Here is an 8,925-nt window from a genome sequence, read left to right on the forward strand (position 1 = left end):
GACTCCTGGAGTGAAGACAGTGTAGGATAGAGCTATACCCAATCAATGATGATATATAACATAAATAGAAAATTATGCTTTGTTTTTGTAAGGCACCAGTATTTGGAGTTGTTACTGCTGCATAGCATTGACAGTCTTGACTAATGCAGGTGTTAAATGGAGTTTCCCCCAAGTGTCTATCACAGTGGGCCCAGTGGATCCACAGATCTGTCTTGTGGTTATTTCCCCAGGACCTGAATGTGTAGTTTGAATAGACATATTAAAAAACTAGCAAAATATTCATTCTGAAGTGTAATTTAAGATTTATTTCAGTAGAAAGCACAAATTTATAAACCAAAAGCAATATTGAATATATAGGGTAACTACAGAGATTACCGCTCCCATCAAGGGCTTGAAAGATGCATGGATGGTGATACCTATTACTTCTTCATTTATCTTGTCTATTTGGCCCATGCAGAAGACAGATGGATCCTAGATGATCAGAGTAAAATATTGTAAACTTAATAAGGTTGTGAGTTTAATTTCATCTATTGTTCCTAATACTTTCTTTTTGCTAGAATCAATTGACACAGTGTCTCACATCTGGTGTGCAGCTATTGATCTGGAAAATATGTTGTTTCTCTCAACTGAGTAGCAAAGACCAGCAGAGTGGTTTGCTTTTACCTGACAGGGACAGTAGTGCATCTCACTGACTTCTTACTTGATTGTTGCCCCAGTTGGAATGCTGCATTCTCTGCCTGCCATCCTTGAGTTGGACCTCTTGGTTCTGTAAAGAAAAATTAGTCTGCTGCCTCCGGAATTCTAAGCTTCTGGGAGTTTTATTTGCTTGTTCATTAGTTTTTTTCCAACTCTGTCAGTATGATTTGACTCACTTTCCATCAAAAACTGTCAAAAACATTTGTCTGATTGCTACCTTGTCTTATTTCATCACATCTATAGATTATTCTTTTTGGATAATGAGGATTTTCTTCATCACAAATTCTCCATAAAGATTTGAAGATGTGTTAGTGTGAGAAAATTATACTTCTCAGGGAACTCTATGCATTTCCTTCTTTGAGGAAAAAATGGAGACAATAGGTCTTGCAGAAATTCTGTAGTGATCTGATGCAGTTCACATGGAAGGCAGACATTCCAGCTGCAGAGTGGTGAGATATTACCGCAGGGGTGTAGGGAGGGGAGGGAATACAAGAATCTGAGGGAGTAGGTATCTGGGAAAGTTGACACTCACACACACACAGACACATACACACACAGAGGGGTAGAGAAAGAGAGGGGAGAGAGAGTGATGGGACATTGGGAGTTTTAGGGATAGATGCTGCTCAGGTGAAGAAGTGGAGAAGATGAAGAAGTGATAGAAAAAAAGGACATTACAGATGTTTGCTGTTAATTAAGAATGCACTTGTCACTGTTTTACTTACATGTCAGAATTTTTTTCTTTGAAGAAGACACCATATTGAAGATGTAACTAAGAATGCAGGCATTTACCTGGGTTACATTTGTATATTTTTATTCTATATCAATGGGACCTAGTGGAAAGGGAGCCAAACATATGCACAGTCTGTCCTCTTGAACTGTTTTTAAATTAAACATATTGAAAAAATCTGGATGACTTATTACTATCTTCTTATTTACTTTAAGAATCATTCCCCTTTATTACAATATTTGACTTGCTTATCCCAGTTTAAATATTTGAAGATCATTCTTTTTGATGGAAAATATGGAAGCAAAAGTGGAGATGTCTTCTTTCTACTGTCTATTGAGATTATACCATATTATTGAAACAGTAGTTACCCTTAGAGTTTTTGGTCTATTTATGGAGGTTTTTATATTTTCTGGTGCAATTTTTACGGATAGAGAATTAAGGACAATAGGTGCCATTTCTACCCTCACCAAGTCTATATCTGTAGCTATTTATTCCAGGTTTTATATCTATATTTCTATCCATTCCCACCTCCCCCCCCCCAACATATAGTTTTAAATCTGAGCTAATCAGAGAGCTTTTATGCAATCTCATTGATTTATTTAAATGTCTCTCCACTTTTCTCCCTCCGAGGACAGGGTTTTCAGGGCTGTATACCTAGAATTTAATGCTTTGAAAATATTGGAACCCTCTTGTGTCAAATTCCTCTTTAGGGTCTCTGGTCATAGCTATCTTTTCTCTAAAATAATCAAATACCCTATTTTCTCTAGCTGATGGTACACATCCAAAATTTTGCAGCTTTCCTTTCCTTCCATATTAATAATTCAAAGTGACATAGTTACTTCCTGTCATATTCCATCACCCACCACATTCCCCTTAGTTCTCAGAATTATATCTGGAACATGAGTTCCCTTTGTGGCTTCCTCTGTCTTCTAAGAGATGAAATTATAGGGAGGGCAAGTAAAGACTGAGTCTGATACTTGATTTGCAGCAGAAGGGGACTTTTAGAAGCTGTTGATGTCATTAGTGCAATTGTACTCTACACTGAATTTTTAATTTTTATTAGGAAAGCAGTGACTTTCATCTAGCTTGGTGCTCTATGGAGCATGCCCACAGCCATTTAATTTGTCTTCTTTCTCTTTTTATCCCCGACTAAATACTTTCTAATTTGCATGTATTATCAGAATCCTGGATTCCCAGACAGGGCTTTACTCTGGAGTGATTTACTCTGGAGTGTTGCCATTTCTCTGCCTCCTTTCTTGTGTATCTGCTTTTTATTAATGAGATAAGCCCTTCCAATATTGGGTTTTAAGTTCCATCTTTAAAAGTCTCAGATTGTATTTGCTGTTCTCCATTAACATGTCCTGTTAAGTTAGCCTGTTCTTTATTCCTTGTGCTTTAAAATATAGCACCCTCTCCACTTTTTTTGTTGTTAAAATATTATAAATCATTAGGTTTGAAGTTATATAGTTGTGTTATGTAGGGTAAGAAATGCTAGCTGTTATGTCAAAGAAACCACCAAATCTCAGTGGCTTAATACAGTATAGATTTAATTCTTGCTCCCGCAGAGTTCAAAGCAGATGTTTCTGCTTAGGGGGTAGCCTTCCGTATGGTTGTTTGCAGACCTAGTCTCCTTCATCTTGCAGATCCTCCCTTTTCTATATTCTTGGAATCCTGTCCATTTAGCCAGTAGATAAGGAAAGAGAGAGAAGGCAGAGAATCCTACCAAAGTCTTTATGGATCAGATCTGGAAGTGGAGTACCTCACTTTTCCCCTCATGACATGGGCAGTAATGAGAATGTAGTCACATGGCTACACCTAACTGCAAAGGAGTCTGGGAAATGTAGACTAGCTATGGGCCTAAGAGGAAAGAGAAACAGAATTGGTAAATAGCATCCAGTCTCTGCTTCGTTTAATTTATAGAGTTATATAAAATATTTGTTGAGAGTTCTACATTTTGCTTTAAAGTGATTTTCTTTTTTTTTTTTTTAATTTTTTTTAACGTTTTTATTCATTTTTGAGACAGAGAGAGACAGAGCATGAATGGGGGAGGGTCAGAGAGAGGGAGACACAGAATCTGAAACAGGCTCCAGGCTATGAGCTGTCAGCACAGAGCCCGACACAGGGCTTGAACTCACCAAACACGAGATCGTGACCTGAGCCGAAGTCGGACACTCAACCGACTGAGCCACCCAGGCGCCCCTAAAGTGATTTTCTAGTGGCCTTTTATATTTCCTCTTCATGCCTGAATCATGGTGACAATGTCATAGTGGCTTCCTTGTTTTCAGTTTATATTTCTGAAAATACACCCTACAAAGCTCCAGTAGATGAGTCTTTAAAAAATCCTGCTTTCCGGGGCGCCTGGGTGGCTCAGTCGGTTGGGCGGCTGACTTCCGCTCAGGTCATAATCTCGCAGTCCGTGAGTTTGAGCCCTGCGTCGGACTCTGTGCTCACAGCTCAGAGCCTGGAGCCTGTTTCAGATTCTGTGTCTCTCTCTCTCTGACCCTCCCCCGTTCATGCTCTGTCTCTCTCTGTCTCAAAAATAAACAAACATTAAAAAAAAAATTAAAAAAAAAATAAAAATCCTGCTTTCCTTTTCCTGTCTTTCCTCATGCTAGCTTTTCATAAGTTCTCTGTAATTTGGATCCATTTTATTTATCTAATCTTTTTTCCCATAAATTCCTACTCACAATTGTAAGTTTATGGGTGGGGTGGTGGTATTTGGTCTGGGATCCAAACACCTAAGTCCTTTGTTGCTACAGTCCTCTTCCTTAATTCCAATCCATAGTACGAGGCCAAGGAAATGACACTCTTTAATATTTTGAGCTTCGGACTCAAACTGCAAATTGCTTCCTAGAAGAAGACCAGACTATGCAGAAGTCCCTTTGCTCAGGCAGAGTCTTAGGTATACATGGTCTATGAGTGGCCTCCCTGGACTCTCCCTCTGTCCATACCCGACTCTTGGCCCTGAGCATTTTACTGTTCTGCTAGTGGAGAAAGCTGAATCCAAGGAGAATCAGTATATCAGTTAATTTTTGCTACATAACAAATGATTCCAAAACTTAGTGACTTAAAGCAATAAACATTTGTTATTCCTCAGGATTTGGTGGGTTGGCTGGACAGTTCTTCGGGTCTAGACTGGCTCAGCTGGAGTGGATGGTCTAGAATGACCTTGCTCACACGTCAGGGGATTCAGCAAGGATGGCAGGGAATAGCTTGGGCCCATTTCTACATTGTCTCTCTTCCTCCTGAGGGTGGCCTGGGCTGTTCATATGGTGGCAAGGGGATTTCCAGCATCAAGAAATGGCAAACTCCAATGCACAAATTCTTTTACCATCTCTTCTGGCATCATCTTAACAAGCAGTCTGAAGAAAAGTAAAGGAGACGTTCCTGTTAACTTAAAACACATCTGGCTTTAGCTATCCACTCTAGTTATCCCTAAGGGAAATCACCAGGAAAAAAAAATTCTTTTTTTTTGGTGAGGGGGGATGGGAAGGGAGGAAGGGAGAGAGAGGGAGAGAGGGAGGGGGAGAAACATGAGAGGGGGAGGGGCAGGAGAGGGAGAGAGAGAATCTTAAGCAGTCTCCACACCCAGCACAGAGCCGATCTCACAACTGTGAGATCATGACCTAAGCCAAAATCAGGAGTCAAGCACTTAACTGACTGAGCCACCCAGGCACCCTAAAAATATTTTTTCATGATGGACTCAGGAGAGAGAGAGAGAACGAGAGACAGAGGAGGATGTTGGGAGGTGGAGGGGGTAGAGAGAGAGAGAGAGAGAGAAAGAGAGAGAGAGAGAGACTGATCATACTTTGATTATGCTCCTAAAATGGTTGCCCAGGAAATGTCCTTGCTCTTTACCTGTCCATATCAGCATACCCTCTCTTTTTGGGAAGAAGAAAATGGAAGAGAGAAGAGGGAAGAGGATCCTGGAAGTTTCTCTAGCTCGGGGAGTTTTCACATGGTGGGGAAGTAGAAAGAGTGCTTTCTTGTTGATAATACCACAAAGCATAAAGACACAGGAAATTTATGGGCATGAGAACCATGCTAAGATAGGAGAATCAGGTACTAGAGTCAGTGATAATGGTCTTCTCTCTTACCCACTTCAAAGTTTACTTCCACCTGAGTTTGTGATGCTCTGTCTTATTTAAAATGCCATCTTGGGGGGCGCCTGGGTGGCGCAGTCGGTTAAGCGTCCGACTTCAGCCAGGTCACGATCTCACGGTCCGTGAGTTCGAGCCCCGCGTCAGGCTCTGGGCTGATGGCTCGGAGCCTGGAGCCTGTTTCCGATTCTGTGTCTCCCTCTCTCTCTGCCCCTCCCCCGTTCATGCTCTGTCTCTCTCTGTCCCAAAAATGAATAAAAAAAAAAAAAAAAAAAACGTTGAAAAAAAAAATAAATAAAATGCCATCTTGGGGCGCCTGGGTGGCGCAGTCGGTTAAGCGTCCGACTTCAGCCAGGTCACGATCTCGCGGTCCGTGAGTTCGAGCCCCGCGTCAGGCTCTGGGCTGATGGCTCGGAGCCTGGAGCCTGCTTCTGATTCTGTGTCTCCCTCTCTCTCTGCCCCTCCCCCGTTCATGCTCTGTCTCTCTCTGTCCCCAAAATAAATAAAAAACGTTGAAAAAAAAAATTTAAAAAAAAAAAAAATAAAATGCCATCTTGGCTTCTGCAACTATTCAAAACTTTAAGTCCTTTGTTTCAGATACTCTTAGTTGCCTACGTAGTGTATATTCTCCTCTTCTTCATTACTAACAAAATCCTAGTTTTATTTGGAGCATTTTTATTTTGCCAGTTTTCCTTGGGGCTAAGAGAGGTTATATAACACAAGTCTGGTTTATCTGCTGGAGACTGTCAGGAAATTTTTGCTTTCCTGATACAGATACCACTTCTTCCTCTTTTTGCTTTCTTCTTCCTATCTGGGATGAAGATATTAGGCCAGAGAAGGAGCAGCCGTCTTGTGGCTATGAGGCAACCATAAAACTGAAAACCACAAGCTAAGGATGGAGGAACTAAAAGTTAAAAGGAGCCTGAAGATTTGATGTCATAGAGTCACTTGCCAGTGTAGCTCGTTCTCTTTCAGATTCCTTGTAGTATGGAAACAATAAGTGGCTCTATTTGTTTACAACATTATAATAGCTTTCTGTTACATGCTTTCAAAGGGAATCCCCAAAAGACATGGTCTTTAAAGCCTTTCACATATCTCTTCTCCCCCATAAATTCCTCTCTATTTAATAAATATTAATCTCTCTCCTTCCGGACTGCTATAGCACCCCATTTATAATATGATGTATTAGTTTTTGATTGCTGCTAAACAAATTACCATATATTTAATGGCTTAAAAACAACAGAAATCTATTATTTTACACTTCTGGAAGTTAGAAATCTAAAAGGAGTTGGCAAGGTTCCTTATGGAGATTCTGGGGGAGAATCAGTTTCTTTCCCTTTTCTAGTTTCTAGAGGCTGCTCACATTCTTTGGCTTGTTGTCCCACACCATTCCAACATCTGCTTCTTTTGTCACATCTCTGAATCTCCTGCTGCCCTCTTACAAGGTCCTTTGTGATTGTAGTAATACCACCATAATAATATCAGGTAATCTCTTCATCTCAACATCCTTAATTTAATCACACCTACAGATTCTCTTCTGCCATGGCAAGTAACATGTTCTCAGAGGTTAAGACATGGATATCTTTTAGGGACCATTATTCTAATGTCTACCAGATATGCCCTATGTTTGTGTATCTGGAGTACATTTTAATCCAAAATTGTATTTAATTTAGCTCTGTATTTTATATCATTTCTAATTATGTTGTGTATAGTCTCATTTTCTTGCCCAAGTATGAATCCTCTGGGGGCGTATATCATCTGCAGAGCTGGGCACATACCTGATGGTCTTAGAATTTCCTTATTTTCATTGACAGATACTGTATATCTCTTTAGTGTAAACACAAACACCAAAACATCTTTATGTTTAATAGACTACAGTGAAAATTTATTCACTTCCCTCATTTCCCAGGGGTCTCAGTTCTCAGCATATAATAAAAATATGTAAGCCCTTATAATAAGCCTAGGAGAGAAAGTAGTCTTCATTAGTGCCTTTTAACCAAGTTTTAGAAGAGTCTTAATCATATTTGGTTCTTTTTGGCACCAGCTACTGGGATATTTGAATTATCTAGCCGTTATACAGTTTTTTTTCAAATCCTTCTTGTTCAATTAGCTTTTTACCTTTAAAATTTTTTGACATATTTTACCATAAAAAAATTTCAACACAGAAAAGTAAAATGAATTGTTCATTGACTATCTATGTAGCCATAACCTAAATTGAGCAATGTATGCATATATACCTGATTTTGGGGAGCCAACCCATTCTTTTTTTTTAAATTTTATTTATTTATTTGTTTATTTATTTATTTTTTTTTCAACGTTTATTTTATTTTTTGGGACAGAGAGAGACAGAGCATGAACGGGGGAGGGACAGAGAGAGAGGGAGACACAGAATCGGAAACAGGCTCCAGGCTCTGAGCCATCAGCCCAGAGCCTGACGCGGGGCTCGAACTCACAGACCGTGAGATCGTGACCTGGCTGAAGTCGGACGCTTAACCGACTGCGCCACCCAGGCGCCCCATATTTATTTATTTATTTATTTATTTAATTAAAAAAGATTTTTTTTTAACGTTTATTTATTTTTGAGACAGAGAGAGACAGAGCATGAACAGGGGAGGGGCAGAGAGAGAGGGAGACACAGAATCTGAAACAGAGCCAACCCATTCTAAGGTAATTACAAATAACTGATTGTTACTCACTGCCATAAAAAGTGACAGGTTATGTACATTTCTTCTGTTTCTTGAGACTCCTCAAATTATGATTGGAGTTGGAGGACACCTCATTATATTGTAGATTTTCCCTTTAGGTCACTATAGACTGGGGCCTTCTCACTCACTGTAAACAATTGTTTTTATCTTTTAAATACTTGATTGACTTCAACTAAATTTTATTTTAATAGCCATAGCCTCCACATTCCTCTTAATTCCTTAACTAGTTTCCTGGAAAAACATCACTTCATTCTCATTTTATTTGGAGTCAAATCTTATTCCAACTCACTACAGCTATGTTCTTAGGCTAGGAGACTAAAGGAGTAATGGTTTTGACCTTGATGTTTTCCCATTTGTGCCACATCTATACCAGGTTTGGGCTGCTTTGTTTCTTTCCCAGAAGAAAAGAGTTTGGACATCATTTGACTTAAAATCCACTTATACAATTCTTTTGCTTCTGCTGAGGGAAATCATGAGTGTTCTTCCTGACTATTTCCAAGAATTTTTGGCAATCTTAGAACTACCGAGTGTCAACCTTAAAAATAATGAAAGTGTAGCTTTCAAGCATGGAAAGCATTGGAAGTTTTACTCTAATGCTCTCATTTCAGATAGCAACAAATTATCTCTCAAACTCACACCTTCTTCACTTGAAAATGTAAGTTCAGCAAAAATCTCAAGGTTAGAGACTTGTTATTTT

General features: G+C 39.5%; 1 long non-coding RNA gene across 1 annotated transcript; it reads right to left on the minus strand.

Annotated features, from left to right (window-relative positions):
* Positions 1 to 325: 325 nt before the first annotated feature.
* Positions 326 to 3,609, minus strand: LOC131493333 (uncharacterized). Its single transcript, XR_009252570.1, has 3 exons — positions 3,559 to 3,609; positions 701 to 766; positions 326 to 471 (listed from the first exon to the last, which is right to left on the minus strand). It is a non-coding gene; the product is annotated as an uncharacterized LOC131493333 (long non-coding RNA).
* Between the last annotated feature and the right edge of the window lie 5,316 nt (positions 3,610 to 8,925).

Source organism: Neofelis nebulosa, chromosome 2 (assembly GCF_028018385.1).
Source record: "Neofelis nebulosa isolate mNeoNeb1 chromosome 2, mNeoNeb1.pri, whole genome shotgun sequence".
Classification (NCBI taxonomy): domain Eukaryota; kingdom Metazoa; phylum Chordata; class Mammalia; order Carnivora; family Felidae; genus Neofelis; species Neofelis nebulosa.